This window comes from Psammomys obesus, unplaced genomic scaffold (genome assembly GCF_907164565.1).
Source record: "Psammomys obesus unplaced genomic scaffold, mPsaObe1.curated_primary_1811, whole genome shotgun sequence".
Lineage (NCBI taxonomy): Eukaryota > Metazoa > Chordata > Mammalia > Rodentia > Muridae > Psammomys > Psammomys obesus.
Window position 1 is genome coordinate 18,567,575 of NW_026592890.1, and position 27,207 is coordinate 18,594,781.

At 37.9% G+C, this 27,207-nt stretch overlaps 1 pseudogene; it reads right to left on the bottom strand.

Annotated features, from left to right (window-relative positions):
- Positions 1 to 16,577: 16,577 nt before the first annotated feature.
- Positions 16,578 to 26,338, bottom strand: LOC129683255 (DNA-directed RNA polymerase II subunit GRINL1A-like; annotated as a pseudogene).
- Positions 26,339 to 27,207: the final 869 nt, after the last annotated feature.

Sequence of the window (27,207 nt, forward strand, 5' to 3'; positions counted from 1 at the left end):
GACTGACTACGAGCACACTGAAGGTAAAAAAAAAAACAGATTATTTTTTAAATGATGTGATAGGCATTAAAGAAAGTTACTACACAGATTTTGTCAATTCTGAATATTAAGATATATACAAAGCAAGGTAGTGTCATGTGTGTTCTTGGATTCACATGTGTGTGTTTGTTCACATGCATGTGTGTGCGTGGACTCATACAGATTATTATTATTGCCATGTGGCACAGGCACAGGAGAGCAAATGCAGAAAGAGCTAACATCTCGTAGATTAATTAATTTTAATGTTTTATTTATTAAGAAACCCTGAATTTTCATATGAATGTATCTTTTACTAAAATATGGTGTTCTGTTTAGGAATACTGGTAATGCAAACACTGCATACAAAAAAAAAATGTTAGTTAGTATAAAAAGAAAAGATAAGAGTTTAGAGAAACAAATGTCTACCTTTATATAATCTTACACAATACAATGTATTCAATTTATGTAAATGTATTCAAGAATCGCATGGTACGCCACCAATGTACATTTATTATGTTTCAAGGATCTTTTGTAAGTTTGTAAAACAGTGTGTTAAGTAATGTGTTTAATTATTTTTTAGTTATTCTTTTTTGTTTTAATTAAATGTTTATTTTTATATTAGTTACAGTTTATTTACTTTGTATTCCAGCTGTAGCACCCTCCCTCATTCCTTCCCTCATCTCCCACCTCCCTCCCTCATCTCCTCCCTGCCTTCTCCAAGCCACTGATAGGGGAGATCCTCCTCCCCTTCCATCTGACCCTAGCTTATCAGGTCTCTTCAGGACTGGCTGTCATGTCCTCCTCTGTGGCCTAGCAAGGCTGCTCCTTCCTAAGTGGGAGGAGGGAGGTCAAAGAGCCAGCCATTGAGTTCATGTCAGAAACAGTCCCTGTTCCCCTTACTAGGGAACCCACTTGGATATGGAGCAAAGAAAGAATTGTGAAACCTTCTATGGAAAGATCAGATAATCATTTTGTGGACTAAGTGATGAACAACGCCCAAAACACTATGCTGAATAAATTCAGAATATAGCTATGGCTGAAATACCAACATAACTATGAAACATATTAACCCCAACACAAGCATGAAGACATATTACGAACCAGGACTCACATATCTTCTAAGCCTTTCGTTAGGACAGAATTCCAAAACAGTCTTTTCACATTACTCCCTTCCATTAAAAATCTACTTTTTTTGGTTTAATTGACAGTATTGATTTTCAAATTTTATATGGAATCAAGGAGTTATAATTTTTTTTTAATTTTTGTTTACCAATTTAAAAAAAATAATGGGTTTATTGCTGTAGTTTACACTTATGTTGTAAGTTCATTCTTTTTATTTAATCAGTTTACAGCCTGATCCCAACATCCTCCCCTTCCCAGTCCCACTCTCCTGTCTCCCATGCCCACCCTATCCTTCTCATATAATAGGAGACCCCAAGGGGTATCAATCCACCATCTAACCTTTAGTCACCACATTTCTAAGTGTATCCTCTCCCACTAAGACATGGCAAGTTTGTCCAGCTATGGGAAAGGATCCAGTGGCAGTCAACAGGGTTGGAGACAGTCTCTATGCTTATCGTTAGGGACCCACGTGTTGACCACACTGCCATCTGCTACATATATGTAGGGAGTGTAGGCCCAGTCCATACATGCTTTTTGGTTGATGGCTCAGTCTTTGTGTGTTATCCCCTAAGGATCCAGTTTAGTTGAATTTGTAAGCCATTTTGTTGTGTCCTTGACCTCCCTGGCTCCCTCTATCCTTTCCTCTCCCCTCCTGCCACACTCTTCAACAGAACTCCCTGAGCTTGGCTGTGGGTCTTTGCATCTTTTTCATCAGATGCTAGATGAAGACTCTCAGAAGACAATTATGCTAGGCTCATGTCTGAAGCATAGCAGAGTGTCATTAATAGTGACAGAAGTTGTCTTTCTCATATGGGGTGGGTTTCAAGGTGGGCCAGTCATTGACTTGACATTTCCCTCAATCTCTGCTGCATCTTTACCCCTATACTTTTTGTATGCAAGACAAATTTTGGATTGAAGTTTTTATGGGTGAATTGTGACCTCTTCCCTCCTCTGCAAGTCCCACCTAGCTAAAGGAGTACCACTGTTGTTGTTTACTGTTTTCTACTGTTGCTGTGCTTTCTTGCTTTGTCTTTTGACTGGACTGCTGGTATCCTTATGGCTGAGATTGATATCTCTCCAAAGAAATTAAAGACCTTAATCAATAGGAAGTAGCTAAAAGAGGTCTACATACTCTTTCTTTACTAATCTCCTACTTAAAGTCAGGAGGTTGGAGGTGAGGTAGGGACATTTAAGAACATTTTTCTTCTTTTTATTAATTACAGTTTATTCACTTTGTATCCTCCTGTAGCTCACTCCATCCTCCCCTCCCAATTCCACCTTCCTTCCCCCTTCTCCACTCAATTTTCCTCCCAAAGTCCACTGATAGGGGAGGTCTTCCTCTCCTTTCCTTCTGATCCTAGTCTATCAGCTTTCATCAGGACTGGCTGCATTGTCTTCCTCTGTGGCCTGGTAAGGCTGCTCCCTCAGGGGGAGGTAATCAAAGAACAGGCCAATCAGTTCCTGTCAGAGATAGTCCCTGTCCCCATTACTATGGGGTCCACTTGGATACTGAACTGCCATAGGCTACCTCTGTGTAGAGGCTTCAGGCCATCTCCATGAGTGGTCCTTGGCTGGAGTATCAGTTTCAGAAAAGACCCCTGTGCCCAGACTTTTTGGATCTGTTGCTGTCCTTGTGGAGTTCTTGTCCTCTCCAGGTCTTACGTCTCCCACTTCTTTCATAAGATTTCCTGTACTCTTCCCAAAGTTTGTCTATGAATCTCAGCATCTGCCTCGATACCCTGCAGGGTAGAGCCTTTCAGAGGCCCTCTGTGGTAGGCTCCTGTCCTGTTCCCTGTTTTCTCCCTCCTCCAATGTCTATCCTCTTTGCCTTTCTGAATGGGGATTGAGCATCTTAGCCAGAGTCCTCCTTCCTGATTAACTACCTTAGGTGTACATATTTTAGTATGTTTATCCTATGTTATATGTTTAATATCCACTTATGAGTGAGTATATACCCTATGTATCTTTCCGTTTTGGGGATACCTCACTCAGGATGATCTCTTCCAGTTCCCACCATTTACCTGCAAATTTCATGATTTTCTTGCTTTTTATTGCTGAGTAATATTCCATTGTGTAGATGTACCACAATTTCTGTATCCATTCCTCAACTGAGGAGAAATAATGTAGGTGTTTGAAAAATCTAAGCCTACATATGTATCTTTGCCACTTTCATCTTTGGTGTTGGGAAGCTAAAAGACTAGACTGGATGGCCTGGAACTGGAATTAAATGTGGTAGTGATCCATTATGTGGGTGTTGGAAATTGAGCCCAGGTTTTCTGTAAGAACAGCATGTGCTGTTAACTTTAGAGTCATCCCTCCAGCCCTGTTACTTAGCTTAAAGGACCACGAGAAGGCAAATGTATAGCTCCTCCCTTGTACACTTGGGACTCAGGATGAAAAATTTTCTTCAAATGAAAATGAATCTAAAGAGATGATGTTGCCCTACTATCTTCCATTCAATCTATTCACTCACCTACATGGGCTCTAATTATTAGCCTCTGAAGAATACCAACAACGCCAGAATGTATGTCAGCCTTCAAGAAATCATCATATATGCAACCTTTTTATTCTGTATGTTACTTATATATATGTTTGCAGGGCTAAACATCCGGCACTGGACAGTCTCTTGGTGTACTCTTCCCTTGGGAACACCAAAACTACTACACTGAGCTTTCCTCATATAGTTACCTATAGATGTTTGTGTTTAGTTGAAGCATTAGAGGAATTTCTTCCATCCACTTTGGCATGTCTGTTAAATGATGTTAACTAAGCTAGAGTGAGAGTTTCTGGTCTATCCAATCATATTCCCTTTGTATCTTTGCTAACTGTGACACGTTAAATCCTCCAGCATCTTTTGTCACTTGATTCTCTGCCTTAACATAGTTGACATCTCTATATATTCACAATGAGTTTAGTTTTCTAATGTATCTATATGATAGGGTTTCTTAAATATGTCTGATTTAAGAAATATGAAATGGATTAGTAATAAAAGAAAATAATACAACACAGGACTCAACATAATGACGGTCTTAAAGAAAGGAACCTGAAGTAGATGATGACACTGAAAATGGAATGAAGTTTTCCCTGTTAGAAATACTGCAGAAGAAACAGTATGTAACATAAATTGAACATGAATTAGGAATAGAAGGAAAACAAAGACAGAACAAATCTATCAACTGCTAGTAATTTAGAATGTGTAATACGTGAGTGTTCATGTCATCTAATGACATGAAATGAACTAATCAAGCCTTTTTTTTAACTTAGTAACCATTTTATTTATTTACCTATATATTTAATTATTAAAAATATGGTTGTTTATTTACTTATAAGTTCAACCTAAGTGATCCAAGCTTGCCTAGAAACAATAATTTTACTACCACAAGATTGCAAGTACTGTGATTATAGCAAAGAAATAATTGACAGGTAGTGTGTAATGAAGAGTTTTACTTAATTAGGTAGACATACATATTATAAATACCACGTGAAGAACACAAATCCAGTACTCTAGAATTTAAAAGCTATCCAAGTCTACATTTTAAAATTCAGTGGTCTTCAGGACACATAATTTATCCAAGGCCTGGCTGCTGACCTGCTCAACTAAGGGAGAAAACAAACCAGCAGATAGATTCCTGGGTACTCTGTGCTTGCAGTTTTGGTAGAGTAGAAATTGTCCAATGCATCAGGCATAGATGAGTCACTGAGGCAGGAAAAATGATTATCAAGAAAGTGCGAGGCCAGCACAGTCAACACAAGAAAGCACTTAAATCAAGGCTATGAATCACATTAAACATTTCTCTGACTCAGGCTGAAAAACATAATAATAGTGAGTATCAGATGCTTGTGAGCATGCTGGGAATATTTTAGAAAGTCCGGAATAGGTGTGGCTCATGAGGGAAAGGAGATGAAAGGCTGAAGGCAGCTAAAGGCACGTTTTCTGAGAGCGTACTGAAGCTAAACATTGGTCACTTGTTTGAATTGCCCATGCTTGACAACAGCTGTCTGCAAGCACCACCTGTCCCTCAAAACAGTACACAGTCTATTTGTTTACCGTCGGTGTAGCCTGTCACATGGATAAAAATCACAGTCACAACAGCAACGGTGCAGTTTCTGAAAGTTAGGCTGGCTTTGTAATTGCTTCCCGAGGAGAGCTTTGAGCATAAGGTTACATGGAGTTTGCCCTTTGTGTAAGGGCATCTTCTCAAGTCACAGCACTGTGCTCGCTTTGAGCACTGGGAAATGCACCCACTGTGTACTTTATGGCTTTTTTTCAATGATAATAGCAGTTAGCCCTGGAAGCTTGCTTAATGACTGAGAACTCCTTCAGAGAAAATTTGCAAATGTTGAACTCCACACTGCTAAGCTGTTTCCAAACCACGTTTGACATTTTCAAATACTATTGTATTTAACAAATAAACCTATTTAAACAAGTTAGCCCCAAGTGCGGGGCAATGTATATAGATACATTTAATTATAGTGCCGAAACAAACTTAACTCCAGTCGCTCAGCACATGCCTCTAAAATAAAGTGCAATGATGCCATGCTGGAAACATGTTCTGTCTGAACTGGGTCATTGGTGGCTCCAGATAGTGTAAACTGGATATGATAAGTGATATAGAGCCTCATAACATTTAATAAGATCTACACAGACTTTTCCAAAACTTTTTGAGGTCTTGAAGAAATGAATATGTTGAAGAAAATGAAATTTAAAAAGGGGATTCTGGCATGAAGAAGCTCATGATGTATGTAGTATAATCTAGTCATCTAGTCAATGAGCCTACGCCTATAATGATGTGAGATGCTTGCTGTCATCATTGCTAGCCTCCAGGTCCCCAAAAGCCACTCCCCAAAGGCAACAACTTGTCTCTTCCCAGGAAATATGCAAAACTAAGTGGAGCAAATGAGCTAGGTGTGTGTCTGTGTGTGTTTCTGTGTGTATTTATTTGTGTCCATCCACGGAGCTTTTCCCCCTTTCAGAATAATTATGCTAGTGAATACAAGTTTAAAGATCTAGAACTAGAGAGTCATTTAAAGAAATCATATCTGCAGAAATATAATATATATAATATAATATATAATACATAAATTTGTTAAAGAAATTGTAAGAGCCAGAAACTATCAACAACCTAGATATCCCTCAACCAAAGAATGGATGAAGAAAATGTGGTACATTTTCAGGTGTTGGAAATAATGACACCGTGAAATTTGTAGACAATGGGTAGAACTAGAAAAAAAAAGTATCTTTATTGAGGTAACCAAGATCCAGAAATATATTATGTACTCACATATAAGTGTATATTAGCTGTAAAGGAAAAGATATCCATGCTACAGTCCACAGGCTCAGAAAAGCTAAATAACAAGGAGGGCTTAAGGGAGCACAGATAAATCTCCTTGGGGATGGACATCATGGTGCCAGTGGGAACAGGAGTGAATAAGGTTGAGGAGAATGGAGGGAAAGAAGACTGGGAAAGACAACTGGAATTGGAGGGCAATTTGAGGACAAAGTAGAGACCTAGCTTGATGGAAACTCCCTGGAATCAGTGGGTGTGACCATAGGTAAGATTGCTAGCAATGTAGAATTCAGAACCTGAACTGGCCATCTCTTGAAACCAGGCAAGGCTTCCAGTGAAGGAACTGGGACACCAACACAGCCACATTACATTTGATCTACAATTTTCCTGCCCTAAAAAAATGTGCTGGTGTAAATGTGGTACAGAAATTGTGGGACTGGTTCAGCCTGAGACCCATGAGAGGAATCCTACCTCTGACACTGCCTGGAAGGCCAGGACCCAGAGGCTGGATAGCCCGGAGACCTAGGATGGAACCAAACATGACTGACCAAAAATAAATAAATAAATAAATAAAAAGTCAATTAAATGATTCCTAATGGTATTCTACTATACTGGTATGTAGGAGCCTAGCATAATCTTATGAGCAAGGATTCATGCAGCAACTGATGGAAACAGGTGCAGAGATTCTCATCCAAACATTAGGAGCTCAAGGAATCCTAATGAAAGAGGGTGAGAAGTCAGAGGGTTCAAGGATGCAGGAAGAAAACCCACAGACTCAACTTACCTGGGCTCATAGGGTCTCTCAAGACTGAACTGATCACCAGGGAGCCTGCATGGGACTGACTTAGGCTGTGTAGCTTGGTCATCTTTTGGGATTCTTAATAGTTGGAGCAGAGGCTGTCTCTGACGGTTTGCTGGCTTTTGGGATCATTTTTCTCATACTGCATTAAGTAGTCTAGACTTAATATGAGGGGAAGTGCCTTATTCTTACTGCCACGTGACATGCCATGTTTATTGATATTCATGAGAGGACTTCCCTTTTATGAACAGGGGAGCAGTTGATGGCTGCAGAGTGAAGCTGTGAGGGGAAGGACTGGGAGATGAGAAGGGAGGAAAAACTGCAGTCGAGATGTTAAAAAAATTGATAGTAATAAATATACATAATTTTTTTCTTGAAATTTTTGAAAATGGAAAAAATTTTTCCAGTATTTTTCTTAGAAATATAGATATTCCAAGAATACCATAATGGGAACACCAGGAAAGAAAACTAGTTTCATCTCTAAAAATGGGACACCAAAATGACATCAAGCACAAATGGATCCAATGAGTACTGTGTAAATTAATATATAATAGCTTAATAGTTCTTTTACTTTAAATTATTTTCCAACTTTTTTTAAAGTTATTTATTCATTTTTAATTTTTTGTTTATTTATTTATTTTATTTTTTTAATTAATTACACTTTATTCACTTTGTGTCCCCCCATAAGCTGCTCCCTCCTTCCCTCCCAATCCCACCTTTCCACCCCCTTCTTCACGCATGCCCCTCTCCAAGTCCACTGATAGGGGAGGTCCTCCTCTTCTTCCTTCTGATCTTAGTCTATCAGATCTCATCAGGAGTGGCTGCATTGTCATCTTCTGTGGCCTGGTAAGGCTGCTCCAAAGGAAGAGTATTGTAAACCTATAGTCATTTGCAATATCTTAATTGCTTTATATTATACAAGTCTTTGAATTTTCAAATATCTTAAAATCTAAAACCATTTCAAAGCATCAAGCTTAATAGTTTTGAAACAGATAACATTTTATATTTTAACCTTGAATCTTAATGTCCACCCGGCATTATATGTACAGATCATATTATATGATGGTAATAGGAACAGCTGGCTCTATGCCACATGGCTGCAGATTTTATTTGACATTTAATATGGAGCCAAGCCTTCCGTATTTTATTTTCATGAATAGTATGGATGGTGCTACACGAAACCCAATTGTTGGCAACAGGTCTTAATGGTATCTGTCTGTGCCATGTGGTTAGGAACTTCTTTCCTCACTGATCATGTTTCATTTTTTGAGAAATCTGGTACAACCCTGACACTTCTGATCTTGTCAGCCCCTCTCCCACAACCTTTTGCCTGAAACAGTTGACCATTGACATTCTTGTTGGCAAGCCTTACCCTGCATTTGTAAAGAATTCTGATGATGAAAACCAATTATTCAAAAGCATGAGGTTTCATGCAACAATCCAAACTGTTTCTCAGTGTAGCTGAAGATGTGTCAGTCCTAATTCAATGTTCTCAGGATGTTCATGAACCTCATTAAATGTTTTTCCACTAGTTTTCCATGGACAACTGCTTGGTAGATGGTCTTTATAATTCTTTAGAAGACATGCCACTTTGCCTGGCATCACCATTGTCATCTCACTGAAGTCTTTCTATGAATTCCACAACTTTGTTATGTATGTATAGGCATGGGAGCAGCTCCACGGTGTTGTATATTAACATCCTCTGAGATGACACATTCCTTCTCAGAAGAAAGTTGGTTACAACACAAGATGCTCTAAAGCAAAGTGAAACTCTCCATCTTGCAGAGAGTAAGTAACTCAGAGTCTTCCGAAATACCCAGAAATTCACAATAAAAACCAGTCCCACACTTCTCAAATACATGCAAGTAGTAAGGGTTGCTGATATTTGCAGACCAACCAAGCTTCCTAGAACACCCTCGAACCAGTGAAGCTGCCTGAAAGAGACCCATCAGCCATGTTGACTGGAAAAAGCAGAGGCAGGCCAGTGTGTCTGGAAAAGCTAAAGAACACTACAGGTGACTGGAGGAGGCTCAGAATAATTAAGCTGCCTGTAGAAGATGCTCTTCAACCTACATAATTGTCTGCAAACTCTCAAGTGTGCTCTAGGTTTCCTGCTTTTAAGAGGTATCACCCACTTAAGAATGGACTCGCACCAATACAGCTGCCTTTGAGTTAGGTCCTTGCCCATGCTCCTGTAAATAGCACAAATAAAAACTCAATATTTCACCAAATTAAGCATTGGCGTTATTCTCTTTTATTATTTGTTCTCTATCTGGAGTAGACATTTTGTTTATCCAACACATGGCAGCACAGAGATATAGTCATAGCTTGTTACTTTGTTCCAACATTGCTTTATTTACCAAATAGTCTTTGAAACAGATGCTGTGTTTTGCCCAAGATTTTAAATATCATGAAAACTTAAGTCTAAATTTAATATTCTTATTATTTAAAAAAAATACTTAATACTATCTTGATGTGTCTCCACCTTCATTGTATTTTTTTTTCCCCATTGATCTAAAACTTTTTCTTTTTTTGAAATCTTTCCTTTACTTGGCTCTTATTTCTGGGATTCTAGGTGTGAATTATAACTTAACAATTTCCTCTGCTTTCTCAAGTTTGCTGCTATATTGTTTAGAGTTCTCTCCTGAGTTTCTTTGGAAACTGAAAGCACATTCATAACTAAAACCCAGCAGAATCTTTCCTAGCGATTGCCCGTAAACCTTCTTGGGGGAAAGGTAGTTTGAGTTGATGAATGTACTGTTTCTGCTGCTGATTTGGGCATTTTATGGTTTTCTTTGAAGCTGTTTCATATATCAAGATAAAACTCCACCAAAAGATGACTCTAATTACTTCTGCTAAAACATGTCTGCTGCTTCTGGCCTCTCAGTGTATGCAAGACTTGCCACAGTTTGGACGCAGGTGGTGACTTTGTTATTAAATGATGGTTCAATTACTGGTTTCTGATATCCATCTCCAAAATAAAATGGTTGTGTTTCTAAATTGTTATAAGGAATATTGTTTTGACTATTAAGGTTCCCATGCCCTGACCATATTTGCTATAATACTTCAAAGGAATTCCACTGTGTGTAGGTCAAATAAAAGGTAAAAGAAAGACACTAGTTGTAGGGAGCCTTAGAGTCCTCTCAAGACATTTGAAGACCAGGTTCTCAGTGCATTTGCCCCAGAGGGACAGAGGGCAATGATAATGGACAAAGATAGGAGATAGAGGATGAGGGAGAAGGGGAAAGAAACAAGGGAGAAGGAGAAGGGGTATTTGTCCCTGAGGGCAAAAACTTCTTCTGAACACAGATAGAGGAGGTAGATGTGAATAGGTAAATGATTTATGAAGGTAAAGGGGTTACTACATGTTAGAATGTGGTGTTTAATTTTAATTATGCATGTTAACTAGGTGAGCCAAAGGAGGCTTTTGATTGCTGTACTTCAATACTTTGATAGCTGGCTTTAGTAGTCAATCTTAGGAGAAGGAAGTGACCAAATGAAGTAATAGATCTTAGGGCCTAGCTTTAGGAATATAATCTAATGGTCTTTAGCAAGATATCAGGGAGAAGGGCAATGCCTGGAGGAGTTAATAATGCCCACCATGCTCAAACTGGCCTAGGTCCTTTCACGTGTCAAACCAAAGAAAATCCCAGAACAGAGCATGCTGTGGTCACTCTTAAAAGTTCTCTGGTCTTGGTCTTGGGTGGGTTCTTACCTCATGTCAAATCAGTTTGGAATGATCCCAGGTTTCAAACTTACTAAGTTTCAGACTTAATATTTACTTGTCTTTTTGGTACTCAAATATGACATCAGCTGAGCAGAATAGTTACTCACTCTTTCCTTTGTTATCTATTCCAAAACTCTGTCTCACATATAAAAGGATAAGGAGTTCTGCTTCTTTTCTTAAAACAGTCTATCGACATCTTACAAGATTAAGATCACCATAGCAGATCACAAAGCCATCCATAATTCTGTCCTGTTACACATGTGAAATACACAAGAAATCTCAAAAATTGTTATATGAATACTGTAAAAACAAGTTTTACTTCATTACTTTCTTATTGCAATGAAGAAACAACATGACCAACGCAACTTATAGATGAAGGCATTTAATTAAGCGGTGGGTTGCTTGAAGATTTACATAGCTATTTTATTATCACAGAGGCAGAAACCCTGGCTGCTGCCAGGCCATTTTACATCTAATCCTTAAGAAAAAGCCAGAGAGAGTGAGAGGTTGGGCATAGTGTGGGCTTTCTAAAACTTAAAGCTCCCTTATAGTGGAATGCCTTCACCAACAAAGGCCTACTTCCTCATCAACACACCAAACAGGAACCAAACATTCAAAGACATGAGTCTATGGTGGTATTTTCATTCAAATCACTACAATTTTTTTTTTAATTCAGCAAATGGGTCTCTAACAAATGACATTAGAATAAGTGATATGTATGCGTATGGGAATGTAAACCAAGGCATAATTTAATAGTTATAGACATTCATTCTTAGTACTGAAACTTGCCTTATTCATATTCTTGTCTATATGTTATGACTCATTTTAGTAATCCCATTAATTTTTGAAGGTTTTGGATAAATTTTCAAATTAAATTAATAAAATGACCCTTTTTAAAGATTTAAGAGCTTTCTTATGTGATGTGTTTTCTAATGCCTGCTGTGCCTTTGTAGAACATTTGGGCAATCTATGGATGACACTGGCTAATAAACTTTAAAGAATATGCTCACTTTCTCTGAGCATGGTGTGTATTCATGACCTTCCTGTTCCCACTATAAATCCTTAACCACTTGAGGCTTCAAACTAGGCTTGAATTTAGTTCCCTCAGGCTCTGCTTTAAATAAAATCAAATGCTACATTTTCCCATCTCTTATTGAAATTGATTCTCCCTGAAGCTGTGGGAGGAGAAAGTCCTTTTGTCTTTGCTTCCTCGATGAGACTTTAGTGCTTCTAAAATGGAAACAAGAAAGGTCTCAGTACTTCGGGCTGACCCACACATGTTTAAAGACAGTAGGAACACTATGACACTATGGCTTCTAGACCCTTCCTTTCTGAAACAATCTCATGTACCACTTTAAAGAAATCTTACTTCTATTAAAGTAGTCAGTCACCATTGCTGTTCATAAATTCCAAGATTTCAGATTTCCTTTTCTTTATGGTGTAGAAAATCGCATAAGAATTTTTGTTTTTAGTCTGACTATATGCCATCTGGTACTGCAAATCGTCTGCTGAGCCTGTTCCAAAGTGCAGACTACGAGAAACCCAAGGAGAAATAAGACATTCAACACATTTTACATTACACAGAAGGAAATAATGGATAGGTCATTAGTATATAACAACAACAGCAACAACAACAACCAGTATAAAATTGTCATAAATTTAAAGGTCAGTGTGAATTAATATGGACTTTCTGAATGACTTGGTACTTAAAACACAAGGAAAAGCTGCAGTCAATTACAAGTTTTTTTTCTAGAAGTTCTTGATCCCATACTTTCCTTCATCAGAGGAAAAACACAGTTAAAATCTTTCAGTTATTCTCTGTACTTAGGGTTAAGATAAGTAATGTAGTGTTTTGAAAAAAAAAAGTGGTAAAAATAAGCATACACCACACTACACCCCACATACACAAGCTCCATCATTATAGGAGAGACATAAAATAATCTACTCAAAATGAACAGCTCTGAAAAATACCACTGAAGGACATTTCTCAAAGAGTGAAACCATACTTTCCAAAAGTAGACTTCCCTAGAAAGATGAAGACTTTAGAAGCATTAAGAATGAGAGACTTCAGACCAAGCTTATTGACAGAAGGTCTGAGAACTTTTAGCTTGAGTATACAATACTGAATTTGCTACCCCAAATCAGGCTGCAGCAGTGGTAAATCATGAAGAGCATACGCATATGTGGTGAATATGTTATAGAGTGAATACAGAGATTATGTGTGAAACAGAAGAACAGAGTATCCTAAGGCACAAACTCTACAATAAGCATAGGTTAGTGATGGCAGCTGTCAGATGAGTCTGAACCTAGTGCTTCCTGAAAACACTTAATGATAGCAACAAGATGCAAAAACAGCTGCATTTCTGCAAGATCAACCAGATTTCTGAAACCAGTGGTCTTTAGGAGGAAATACAGGCAGATCTTCATGTGCAAATATAATCCATCATATGATTAGCTGTTCAATCATGTCAATCATTTAATAAAAACAACAAGTATGGTCTTTGAAACAAAATGCAAAGTAAGTAAAAACTTCTCAATTCATAAAGAATTTATCAGAACAAGACCCACAGACGAAATACAATATTTATAAATGTTCTATTAAAATACCACAAAGAGATAGCAAATACCTACATATGTAGATAATTTTTTATACAGAGAAACTATAAATATGTGTCAAATAGAAACATGAGGTATGGAGTATTCTTTATGTATTTATTTGGCTAGATATAGCACAGAAAGGTGAACTTACAAATATAGAAGAGTATTTCCAGAAATTATACATTTCACTGATCCGTCTGCAAGACTGATTAACTGACTAAAAATAAATCAATAAGCAGAGGCTGGAACTTCGATGTTTCTAACCTTAACTAAACATTTTTGAGGCTATTTTAGCTCCTTAAATACATATTTTTGCCTATCAATGAGTTGAACATAGCATCCTGTTATTAATAGATTGTAGTAACAAAACTTTGGGTTGTATTAACAATACAATTCCACTTTGGATTGTATTAATGAAAATCTTGCATCCACCAACCAAAAGACCAAGGGTAGCATCAAAGAGCATCTGTAATTTCCCTCACATCCTGTCTTCTTAATATTTCCACAAATGATTTAAATAACCAAATCTTAATTTATTACCTTTGTTCTGTTTCTATAAAATTTTCATCAAACTAGGGCTGGAATGATATTTCATTGCTACTCTGGGTGTGACCTGGGTTTCACTCCCAATACCCACATGATGGCTCACAACTATTGACAACTGCAGTTTGAGCTGATGTAGTAGACTCTTCTGGCTTCTGTGGGAACAAACATGTATGTATTCATTACAAAAAAAATTACAAATTAAAAAAGCAACTTTATCAAAACTTGGGGATTACCTAAATCTTTTTCCAGCTCATGCTCCCTTCTATTTGGGTCTAGAATAACTGATCTCTTTTCCCCATTTCAATCAATAACTATTTTTACATTGACAATTGTCGACAGGAAAGATGCAACATGAAGAACAATGAGAAAATGATCAAGAAAACAGAATAGAACACTAAAACCTTGTAGATTCACACTATATTGCCTATCACATAGAGGATAGTCTTAAGAGGAAACAAAAAACAAAAAACAAAAACAAAAAACAAAAACAAAAAAAAAACAAAAAACAAAACAAAACAAAACAAAAATCTAAGAAACTGGATAAACAAATAAATGGAATAAAGTGATGTTTGAGAAGCAATATAAATTATCAGACATTAAATATTAGAGAAGCGGATAACTTTCACATCAGTAACGAAGTTTCTTTCTTTTACAATCAGCATATTTATGGATAATCTTAAATGACTCAGATTTCAAATTTGTCTAAAATGTTTATTTTTTTTCAGGCTACCAAGGTTTATATTCTTACATGGTGTAGACCAGACAAGTCTTCACATCTTGTGTACTGTTGAACACTTTCGCAATCCTGCTTCTCTCCTCTGATTTAGTTCTTTCTTCAAGTCTGATAATTGAGGGAGAAGCCATATAGTCCTGCTGCAGCACATGGAGCTGCACAAAGGTTTAATCACAGGCTTCGACCAGTCACTGAGGTTACATTTAGTGAGCACTGATCATGGGCTCACAATTTCTTCTAATTAATGAGCAATAGATACAGGGGTCCTGGGTGTAATTGTATGCCAGGCCTAGGTTCTATTTCCAGTGCCAAAAATAAACTTTTCCTCAGATTTCTTTTCTTTGTTTGAATTTTTTAATTACATTTTATTTGCTTTGTATCCCAGCTGTAACCCCCTCCTTCATTCCCTCCCACACCCACCCTCGCTCCCTCATCTTCTCCCATGACCCTTTCCCAAGTCCACTGATAGGGGAGATCCTCCTCTCCTTCCATCTGACCCTAGCTTATCAGGTCTCATCAGAACTGGCTGCAATGTCCTCCTCTGTGGCCTGGTAAGGTTGCTTCTCCCTCAGGGCAGTGATCAAAGAACCAGTCAGAGTTCATGTCAGAGATAGTCTCTGTTCCCCTTACTAGGGAACCCATTTGGATATTCAGCTGCCATGGGCTACATTTGAGCAGGGGTTCTAGGTTATATACATGAATGGACCTTGTTTGGAGTATCAGTCTCAGAAAAGACCCCTCTGCCCAGATATTTTGATTCTGTTGTTATCCTTGTAGAGCTCCTGTTCTCTTCAGGTATTACTAACTCCCCCTTCTTTCATATGACTCCCTGCACTATGCCCAAAGTTTGGTTATGAGTCTCAGCATCTGCTTTGATACACTGCTAAGTAGAGTCTTTCAGAGGCCCTCTATAATAGGCTCTTGTCCTGTTTAGACATTGGAAGAGGGAGTATCATTCTTTAGACTGTTCCTTCTATTTCCCAAGAGAGGGAACCAGGACAGGTCTCCTTAATTCATTTTAGGTGCCTGGATAACAAAGCATATCACCAGAAGGTATGTAAGCAATGCTGTTTGATACGAGTAAGAACAAGGAAGAATAGCAGTTATCTTAAAGAAAAAGTATGCTCTACTCACACTAAAATATCAGACCAATACACAACATACAATACAATATTAAACACAATGTTAAAATACTATGGAGAAGGGCAGGGGAGGAGATGAGGGAGGGTGGGTGTGACTGGGAGGGGCTGAGGGAGGGGGCTACAACTGGGATACAGTGAATAAAGTGTAATTAATAAAAATTTTTAAATTGAAAAAATACTAAGCTGTTCAACAAACTCAGCTCTTATTTTGCAGCTAGATGAACTCAGTGGCAGGCTCTTTGATCACCTCCCCCTAATTTGGGGACACCCTTACCAGGCCAGAGAGGAGGACATTGCAGTCAGTCCTGATGAGACCTGATAGGCTAGGGTCAGATGGAAGGGGAGATGGACCTCCCCTATCAGTAGACTAGGGAAGGAGAAAAGGGAGGGAGGATGGGATAGGCAAGGGACAATAGAGGGGGAGGGAACTACAGCTGGCATACAAAGTGCATAAATTTTAATAAATTAAAAAAAATAATTATTTAATTTAAAAAAATGCTGTCTTTCAGCAAGGTCTGACACCAATTTTGATATGTGTTAGGAAGTTCCACATGAGACAATAACAGCTCAATAGTCAGCTTTTGAGATCTACTAGCACTCACCTTCAGTACTCATACAAGGACTGGGCATTGTCTTCATCCCTTACTCCTTGGTATCTCCCTTAAGACTCCCCTTTTGGATTGTAGCTCTGCACTTTAATATTCAATCTCTCAGCTACTTTCTGTGTTGCAAATTTTGTCTGCATAGCCTCATAATTATGCTTCTCGCTCTTTTTTTTTTTTTGCTTGTGATCAGCTTTTTTTATTTTTTAAAATTTATTTATTTATTTATTTATTTATTTATTCATTCATTCATTCATTTATTTATTTATTATTCATGACAATTTATTGACTTTGTATCCTGGCTGTAGCCCTCCCTCTTCTTTTCCTAGACCCACCCTCCCTCTTTCTTCTCCCCCTATTTCCCTCCCCTAGTCCACTGATAGGGGAGGACCTTCTCTCTTTCTATCTGATCCTAGCCTATCAGGTCTCGTCAGGGCTGGCTGCATCATCTTCCTCTGTGGCCTGGCAAGGCTACAGCCCCCAGGGGGAGGTGATCAAAGAGCCTGCCACTGAGTTCATGTCAGAGACAGCCTTTGATCCCCTTACTAGGGAGCCCGCTGGGAAATTAAGCAGTCCTTGGGTTTCTCCTGAGCAGGGTGGCTAGGTCCTCTCCATGCATGGTCCTTGGTTGGAGTATAGGCCACTGCTGGACCCCCTGGGCCCAGGTATTTTGGCTCTGTTGGTTTCCTTGTGGAGCTCCTGTCCCCTTCAGGAAAAGTACTTCACCAACCTTACATCTGACAGAGGACTAATATCCTGACTATATAAAGAACTCAAGAAGTTAAACACCAACAAAGCGAGTAATCCAATTAAAAAATGGGGTACAGAGCTAAACAGAGAATTCTCAACAGAAGAATATTAAATGGCAGAGAAACATTTAAAGAAGTGCTCAATGTCTTTAGTCATCAGGGAAATGCAAATCATAATGGCCCTTAGATTCCACCTTATACCCATTAGAATGGTTAAGATCAAACACTCAAGTCAGAATACATACTGGAGAGGATGTGGAGAAACGGGAACCCTCATCCATCGCTGGTGGGATTGTAACCTTGTACTACTGCTTTGGAAATCAACCTGGACTTTCTCTGAAAATTAGGAAGAGTGTTACCTCAAGAACCAGCTATACCACTCCTGGGCATATATTTGAAAGATGCTTTAACCATACAATAAGGACACTGGCTTCTGCTCTTTCTGCAGGCCCAGTGACTCTTGTATAGAAAGCAGTTCTGCGGCAGTTGGTAGAGCAGGAGTCATGTTTAGGAGGAGAATCCTCCCTCTGACAGTCACTAGGTGGGCCACTCTGTTGTGTGGGTAGCACACTGGTCTTAAACTCGTGAGGAGGGATTGCTGGTTTTCTGGCTCACTTTCCTAGCATTTCCATGTAATGGGGCTTCTTAGGAGTCTTGCTCTGGAGCCCTGAAAGGTTGTGTACACTGGTGTTTTCTTCTGAGGGTTCACGCTGGTCTGCGACTGTGATCTTTTGCAGTTTAGTGATCAACAGACTGTCAGAGCTTCTGGAAATATCTTCCGCTTGACTTGCCCCAGGGCGCTGGGGCAGATGTCTGTTAACTCTTGTTAACTTCATATGAGGATGTCCTGGCTCTGTTAGGAGCTGGCCCTGCATTCACTCTAAAGCCAGCCTCTCGAGTCTCTTCATTGCCTTTGTGAGTGAGATGTACAGATCCGAGGTTTTCTGAGGTTGTTTTAGATGATTTAATGTCCACAGAGGAACATTCAGGAACTAATAATGAAGTATCAAGCATCAGGTCAGAATTCTCGGCCTTGTCTGTCAGTATCCACTCTGTGGCTGCTTTTTGCCTTCACGTTCTGCAATGGCAACTTTCATTTTGGGATTGGTGTCTGAGATTTTTTTTTTATCTTTCTCGGGATATTTTCAAAAGAAGTTTTCGTTGTGTTAGGGCTGAGGCTGGCAAGGCGGTCACTCCCCCCCCCCCCCCCCCCCCCATGACTCTGGCTCCATTTTCCCAGAAGAGCAATCTGCTTTATATTCTTCTATCCCTGTGCTATCTTAAGCCTTATTAAGTCTCAGGGTTATATAAATAATGTTATGAGACATGCTTTAATGATTTTAGAACAAATCAACATTGATAAAAATATTAAGTTGTAACCATATTGTCAGAGAAGTAGTAATTCTAAGGAGACATTTGTGCTCCTTAGAGTAAAACATCAGACACGGAGTAATAAAATGTCCAAGAAATATCATTCTGGAAAAAGGGAAAGGTGTCAACCACGGAATAGACTTTTCACCTGGAAACATTTCATACAAATATAAGAACTTGTCAAAAAGCATAAGGATCACACTGAAATCCAGACAATGGTGAGTCAAAGGTGGACAGGACCAAACTTAACCAATGGGCTCCTTGAATTTCTTCTTGATTTTTTTGTTTGTTTGGTTTGTTTGTTTGTTTTTGTTTCTTTGAAACAGGGTTTCTCTGCGTAATAGAGCCATGGCTGTCCTGTACCTATTTTGTAAAACAAATTCAGAGAGAACTGCCTGCTTCTTGACTCTAGAGGATTAGCTTCTACTTAAATTTTAATCTCAGTTCAGAGTCCCAAAAATAGATTTTGTGTTGTTTTTTTTTTTTGTTTGTTTGTTTGTTTTTCTCTGGGGGGGGGGGGGAGTCATTGGAACTGTTTGTCCACGATCCCAGTGTCGATGCATTTAATAAAATTCCTTTAAAAAAAATACTTTAGCAGTTTGGTTGGTTTCTCCAACAGAAGTGACTAAATTTGGTTGCTTGGGGTACAAATTGTAACAAAAAACTTTGCTAACAATTCACTTTCTGAAAACAAAATTACTAGCACACAATTAAATCTGTGTAAAGCTTCAGTCTCCCAAAATTCTTTATTACTAAAAAAATTTTAATTCCAAAATATTTTCTTAAAAATATTTTCAAACACTTATTTCTACATATAGTTTGTGTCTGTGTGTTCTATATCACATTTTCCCTAAAGAATGGAGAACAATAGAAGTACATATCTTCATTTCTTGTATTTTAATGTAGGTACGATATTTATCCCTTCAGTGCCAGTGATGTAAAAACACAACATTACTTTATAAGAAAGGATAGTTTATTTTGGAAGAAAATATGAATGACCATTGCCCAGAAAAACAAATCTGGGTTGTCCCAAATACCATTTTCTCAGCACAGTAACAATTGCATTATTTTTTTATAGTAACAAAACAAAGAAAGTCATAAATAAACATACATTTACAATATATTGGTGGGTAACACAATGGGAAGTAAGCCTTGTTGTCTCTGACAACATTCTTAAATTCAGGGTTTTTAGTTGGTAGAAGATGAGGTTTTCTTCACATCTTAAGAATGTGTTTTCTAACTGTCTCCAGAGTTCTTGTCATGCACACATATCTTTATTATAGCTACTCAAGTGGCCAGGAGTTCAAGATTGCACTCTGAATCTACAAAGTTCTAACCTCTCTACAATCACTGAAGGTTGAATACGTGATTCAACCAGGCACTTTAGAATTCTCAATGTAGTTATGATTTTTTTTTTATTTTTTTTAGTTCACAGAGTCTATTATTAATACATTCTGTTCATTCTTCTGGATTTGTGGTTGCAAGAAAAATATTACCATACAATAATTTCTCTTGATAGAAAAAAAAAACAGAATTATGAAACCTCAACTGGAAAAATTAAATAAGGGTTCTTCAAAAAAGTTAAGGTTCTAAGCTAGCACAAGCAATAAAAGTTTATTTGAACCACTAACATGCAGATATTACAACTGTTAGTCTGAAATTTAACTACTTAAGTTAGCCTTAAAATAAAAAAAATATTATTATTATTTTCATCATCCATGTAGCAATATGGAAGATATAAATTGTGAAGATATTCTTATAAAATAACACACAAGTCATTTTAATAAATTTTATTTAGAAGTTTAGTCTCAGCTCTCATATCTTAATTGTTAACTATCTCAGGTATGTTTCTGTTTTTACCTCTCAAAATAACTCTCTGTCTACACAAATTTATGTTGATGAGTCACTGCCTAGCATGTTTGTATTTCTCTATGCTGTCTTTGATTACTTGAATTATTTCACTATAAATGAAAAAAAAACCGTGAAAAGGTCACATTGCCTGAAGAAATGAGAGTTTGTAGGTCAGGAGGAGTTCACAATCAATGCCACTAGGAAGAGATGTGAGCACAGCATTAAAGCATACTTCTTGTCAAATGTTCCTTGAAAATACCTCTATTGGATACATGGAAATGTGCTTAAACAAAAGATGGTGCAGGTAATTTAGTGGAGTCCTTGAAGGAATGATAAGCAGGCAACATGCTTGCTTCGTCAATTGTGGAAGAACACTTAACATGAACTCCTGCTGAAAAGAAAACTATTTAATTACATTTGAGAAAATGGAAAAAAGTTTTCTTTGAAATTTTCAGATTTATGGTTTTGTTTAAGAGAGTAAATTTGAAGACAGCAGTGGAATAAAGTGGTAATGTGTATCTAAAACATAATGAAACAATTAAAGAAATCATAGGCAATTGAATTGCTTTAAAAACAATAAAAAGTAGGAAATGTAGGAAAAACAAAGCACAGAATGGAAAAATAATAAAGTGAAAACCAACAAATGCCAATACTCTCTAGCTGCTAAAATCTGATGGCCTGCTCCTAGCAAATTTAATATGAAGTTTTCTGTGTTTTTGTTTTTTTTTTTTTTGATAGGATACTGTCCAGGTGATTATAAAATAAACTTTACGTCTTACACATTGGTCTTTTGGAATTCTCTTAATGTGTAATGTAATATTATCTTATGACTGTCACTGTCACAGAGTAGTAACTCTTTGCAGGCAGTTAAGTGCTGCTCTGAGTTGAAGGACAGACAGTTTGTAAGTTTGTACTGTTTCATCTTTCCCTGCCAGTCCAGACGCAGCTTTCTGTGAACACCAAGGGATTCATTCACACATCTTTACACACACTCGACAGGCACTATTATGCTGTTCTTCAACTATTTTAATTCATCTGCAAAATTTAATGCTCAGTAAAGAACTATTTAACGAAGGTTTATAATTTTACTGGAAAAGTATTCTTCTCTTGTGGAAAACCAAACTAGATAATCTTTGCTTCTAGAAACACAGAGATAAGAAAAATTATGTAATGAAAAATGTGCTTGTATTTGACAACCACTCCAGGACTTATGGGATGATGAAGACGAGGACTAGTCAAAATGAAGGAATTGCTAGCAATGCATTAGCAGGACAAGGGAGACTGAACAGACACACTTAGTTTCTCATCCAGACCTTTACAAACCTGACCCAGGACAAGATCTTAGTTTTGCCTATTTGACTGTTTTTTTACAAGGAGTAGTTTAAAAAAAATAAGAAAAAAATGGGATATGAGAAAATTTTATTGATTTATTTATTTTTATATATTTATTTATTACAATTTATTCACTTTGTGTTCCACTATAGCCCCCCTCCCTTGTCTCCTCCCAGTCCCATACACCTGCATCCTTCTCCCCCTATGCCCTTTTTCTATGCCCTTTTCCCTGATAAGGGAGGTCCTCCTCCCTTCTATCTGATCCTAGCCTATCAGGTCTCAGGTCGGCTGCATCATCTTCCTCTGTGGCCTGACAAGCCTGCACCCTCCAGGGACAAGTGACCAAAGAGCCAGCCACTGAGTTCATGTGAGAGACAGCTCCTGTAGCCCTTACTAGAGAACCCACTTGGAAACTGAGGAGCCGATGTGCTTTCTTTACAACTAATAGATGTGAGAAATTTTAAACATTATTTTATAAAAAATATCTGATTGAAAAATCCATTTCTTCTAAAAAGTTTAGAGTGAAAAATAACACTTTTATAATAGACATTTATGTGGTTAGGATGGTTTTTAAAAATGAATAGTCTCAAATCCGATAAAAATCTTTGTTCAAGCTATTTGTACTGCCACATAACAATCACTATAAAATTACTGGCATTTTAAAAATCATCACGTGAGTTTCCCACCTGTTTTAAATTTCTGCACATCAAAACTAAGAGAACATCACAGAGACTGCTGTCTGTCCCTTATCAGGGGTCCAATAAACAAATCTTCAAGGATTGAAAGGGACTCAAACAAGGCAGGATGAAAATCAACTTTAAAATTTTCTGTCATCAAGTCAGGTTTATAAGGGTGGAGAACTGTTGAGTCAGATGAAAATATCACAGGTATCTTATGGGCTTATCATGTATGCTTGCCACCTCCGTAACACCCCTATGTGTGAAGAAGTATCAATTATGTAACATGAAAGGGAGCGAATATAGTTCACCGGGTTCCACATGCTTAGATCTTTGATCTCTCCTTTCCTCCCCTCTCTTCTCTTCATACTTCTCCTGCTCCTCCCTGTCTTCCCTTTCTCTCCCCTCCTTGTGTCTCTTTTTGCTGCTCCTGACCCCTGAAATTTAACAGCACTATGGATTTAACCTATGGACCTGTGCGTTGCTAAGCACCTGACCACCAGCACTTCCAGCTCTGACTTCTCTTACTGCCTCATGTTGATACTATTCATCTCAAAGTTACTGGTTTTTACAGTCACCGACAATGCCTTACCTGCTCCACCTCACAGCTTTTATATCTATGCATTATTTATTTATTGTGCTCTTTTTCAGATGTCTAGAAAATTTTCTTTTTAAAATTATTATTATTATTATTATTATTATTATTATTATTAATTACACATTATTCATTTTGTATCTCCCCATAAGTCCCTCCCTCCTTCCCTCCTGATCTCGCCCTTCTTCCCCTTTCTGCATGCATGCCCCTCCCCAAGTCCACTGATAGAGGAGGTCTTCCTCTCCTTCCTTCTGATCTTAGTCTATCAGATCACATCAGGAATGGCTGCATTGTCTTCTTCTGTGGCCTGGTAAGGCTATTCCCCCCCTCAGGGGGAGGTGATCAAAGAGTAGGCCAATCAGATTGTGTCAGAGGCAGTCCCTCTTTCCATTACTATGTAACCCACTTGGACACTGAACTGCCATGGGCTACATCTGTGCAGGGGTTCTAGGTTATCTCTATGCATGGTACTTGGTTGGAGCGTGAATCTCTGGGAAGACCCCTGTGTTCAAAATTCTGGTTCTGTTGCTCTCCTTGTGGAGTTCCTGTCCTCTCCAGCTCTTGCTATTTCCCACTTCTTACATAAAATTCCATTCACTCTGCCCGACAGTTGGCCATCAGGCTCAGCATCTGCTTTGATAGTCTCCAGGGCAGAGCCTTTCAGAGGCCCTCTGTGGCAGGTTCCTAGGTTGTTTCCTGTTTTCTTCTTCGGGCTTTCAGAGGCCCTCTGTAGCAGGTTCCTTTATTAATTATACTTTATTCACTTTGTATCCTTCCATTAGCCCCTCCCTCCTCCTCTACCGATCCCACCCTCCCTCCCCCTTCTTCACACATGCCCCGCCCCCCCGAGTCCACTGATAGGGGAGGTCCTCCTCTCCATCCTTCTAATCTTAGTCTATCAGATCTCATCAGGAGTGGCTGTATTGTCATCTTCTGTTTCCTTGTAAGGCTGCTCCCCCTTCAGGTGGAGGTGATCAAAGAGCAGGCCAATCAGATTATGTCAGAGGCAGTCCCTCTTTCCATTACTATGTAACCCACTTGGACACTAAACTGCAATGGGCTACATCTGTGCAGGGATTCTAGGTTATCTCCATGCCTAGTACTTGGTTGGAGCATGAGTCTCTGGGAAGACCCCTGTGTTCAAATTTTCTTGTTCTGTTGCTCTCCTTGTGGAGTTCCTGTCCTCTCCAGATCTTACTATTTCCCATTTCTTACATAAGATTCCATGCACACTGCCCAACTGTTGGCCATAAGTCTCAGCATCTGCTTTGATAGTCTGCAGGGCAGAGCCTTTCAGAGGCCCTATTGTCATATTTTTTTAATATTCATTCAAGGGAGTTTTCTGATTTAAACTATATTTTCTACATTCCGTTTCTAGTTCATTTGATTTTACTTAATTACTTTAGTTATAAGTTAAACTTTGATCTTTGTCCATCTCATTTTTACATTCAATAATTCTTTTTATTTGGGGAATTTCTTTAGATCCCTGAGCAGCGTCTACAAGTTCAGAGTTTCTCCACATTGGTAGAACAAATTAATGATTATTAAAATAGTAATACCTTAGGTCTTAGAACTGAAATTCTTTAAGGCCAGCGTGGTTGATGGAACAGTCTAGAGTTCTCAACCTTCCTAGTGTAGTGACCATTTAATATAGTTCCTCATATTTTGGTGACTCCAAACCATAACATTTTTTCATTGCTATTTTATAACTGTGCGGTGTTTTGAATCATAATGTAAACATCTGATATGAAATCACAAAAAAAATATGTAACTCACAGCTTGAGAGCCACTGGTCTGGATAAAAACCCTCTGGTTGTGTCATTATATTCTTTCAGGAGAATACAATCTCTGCTCCTTCATGGTTTTTAAATTAGAGGGTATTTGCTTGGAGCTGTGAATCCAAACCTTAGCGTATTTTAGAATGAAGCTAGGAATTGCGGTACACTAGATATGGGCCACCTAGAAGCCTCTGGTGGATTCCAGCTGCATTTTTTCTGTTTGTCAACCTTCCTTCTGTTGTCTTACATCCTCTCTTTCACAGAGTGGAAAAACAATCATATCACACATAATTCATACTCTTGAAGTTCATGCCAGGAGTCATAAAATCATTCATGTTAAAATTAAGTACTTTTTCATTACAAAAGCATAAATACAGTAATATATTGATAAAGGTTGCTAGTTCTAATAAAGAATGCAAGAATAAATCTATAAGACATGGCTATTCATGTTAGAGTTGGAAGAGATGTAGCAGTTAGTTCTCAGGTTTGTAGATTAGTGAGTTGAAGACAAAGTGCTGGGAGTGGTATTAAGAGAACAGAGCATGTCTCTAGTGTGAAGGAAGATGTCAAGTTTTTGTTTAGAAGTATAGCATTGATTAAGATGTGAACTAGTGATGCAGATGTACAAAAAAATAGATGGTGAGTGTAGATGAGGCTTTCTATGATTGTAGTAGAGGACAAGTATATCTCAAACAGGTACTGTGAGGCTACCTGTTGTTAAATCATTTTAAGATAAAAAAAAATAACCTAAAGGAAAATGGAAATGCTACTTGAGATACAAGAAAAATGTAGAGACACATAAAATTTTATAAATAAAACTTAGCTAATTGGACATTTATGGTAAAAGGAGGGATAAGCATGGGAAAGAAGAAAAACAGGTATAGTCAAGATATCTGTTCATTCTATATGCCTTAAAGTAGTAAGAATAGTGATTTAATTTGATGATCAAGAACAAGGGCAGGTTTGAGGAGAAGCATAATCAAATAAGTATCAGTAAATGTAACTTCAGGGAGAAAAACATATCCTGAAATTAGGACAGAATTTAAGATATTCTAGAGAATATGAGATGGATTTCAAAATCAAAATTAATAGCTATATTAGTTAAGGTTGCTATTGTTATAACAAAACACCCTGAACAAAAACCACTTGGGAATGAAAGGGTTTATTTGTCTGACATATGCTGAATCACAGTCTGTTGAATGAAGCCAAGTTAGGAGGTATGTGCAGATTGAGCGGTCGTGAAGGATTGCTGAGTTTGGCTTGTTTCTCACGGTATGTGTGCCAAGGAATGTCCACTCCCCACTATGGGCTGGCTCTTCCCCTGTGGAGCACTAACTGAGAAAGTACTCGGTAGACTTGACTGCTGAGAGCCTGATCTGGAAGCTTGTTCTCAGTTTCTCGATTTCTCATTCTAACTTTCTCAGTTGTCCCTATTGTGTATCAAGTTGACGGAAAACTAGCTAGCACAATATCACAGTGACAGGAGTCAAGTTTATAGCTAGCAAGAGGGAGTGTTACATATATATGTAAAAAGCTCAATTTGAAGTAGAAGTAAAATGGTAATTTTATGTTAAAATTTAACTCATTCTTTATAAAAAGGAATATCAAATTCCTATGTGGATTAACTAAAATAACATACTCAACTTAGAGTAGTAGCTTAACTACATGAATTAAATATATCAGAAATGTTTCTAGGACCAACATTGGTAAATTAACATAAAGTGAAAATGCTTAGATTTACACAATTTGGAGATTCTGTTCAAATTATTAAAAGAAAAACAAAATAAAAAATATATATGAAATGTATTGAAGAACTAGCAAATGAGCCTGGATTTCCACCTTGAGTGAAAGTACATGAAAACAAGTTTGGTTCAGGATGATTCTTCTATCGGGGGACATTCATGACTTGGAGGTAGAGAGACAACAGTTGTGAGCAGAGAGGCTTCCTGTGCACTGAGATGGTCCTGAAAAGTACTGAAAATAGAAGGGATAGGCCAAATGAAATAAATTACTTACATATACTGATTGAACTGTCTAAATGAAATCTGTGAATGCTGTAAGAAAGGCGAATCCAGTTCAGGAAATAGTAACTGAAGACTTTAAATGAAATGAAAATTACATACTTCCTCCGCAGGTACTAGGAATTAAATAAGTATTCAAGCAAACACAAGAAAAAAGCTAATGGAATTTGGGCTACGGGATTTGGGATGATTCTTAAAATGCCAAGGTATTTCCTAACACAGAACTGAATCAATGTCATTCACCCTGTAAACAGTTAA